The sequence below is a fragment of the Nannospalax galili genome, unplaced genomic scaffold (genome assembly GCF_000622305.1).
Source record: "Nannospalax galili isolate Female #2095 unplaced genomic scaffold, S.galili_v1.0 scaffold54, whole genome shotgun sequence".
Classification (NCBI taxonomy): domain Eukaryota; kingdom Metazoa; phylum Chordata; class Mammalia; order Rodentia; family Spalacidae; genus Nannospalax; species Nannospalax galili.
This window is the reverse complement of record NW_008341028.1, coordinates 7424866-7425108: the sequence shown is the minus strand read 5'-3', so window position 1 is coordinate 7425108 and position 243 is coordinate 7424866.

The window sequence follows — 243 nt, the reverse complement described above, 5'->3', positions numbered from 1 at the left end:
GTATGGAAGCACAAAAGACCCCAGATAGCCAAAGCAACCCTGAGCACAAAAGGCAATGCTGGGGGGATTACTATACTAGATCTCAAAGTATTCTACAGAGCTATAGTCATAAAAACAGCATGGTACTGGCACAAAAATAGACACATAGATCAATGGAACAACATTGAAGATCCAAACCCAAGTACATGCAATTTCAGCCACCTGATATTTGACAAAGGTGCTAAGAACACACAACAGAGGAAC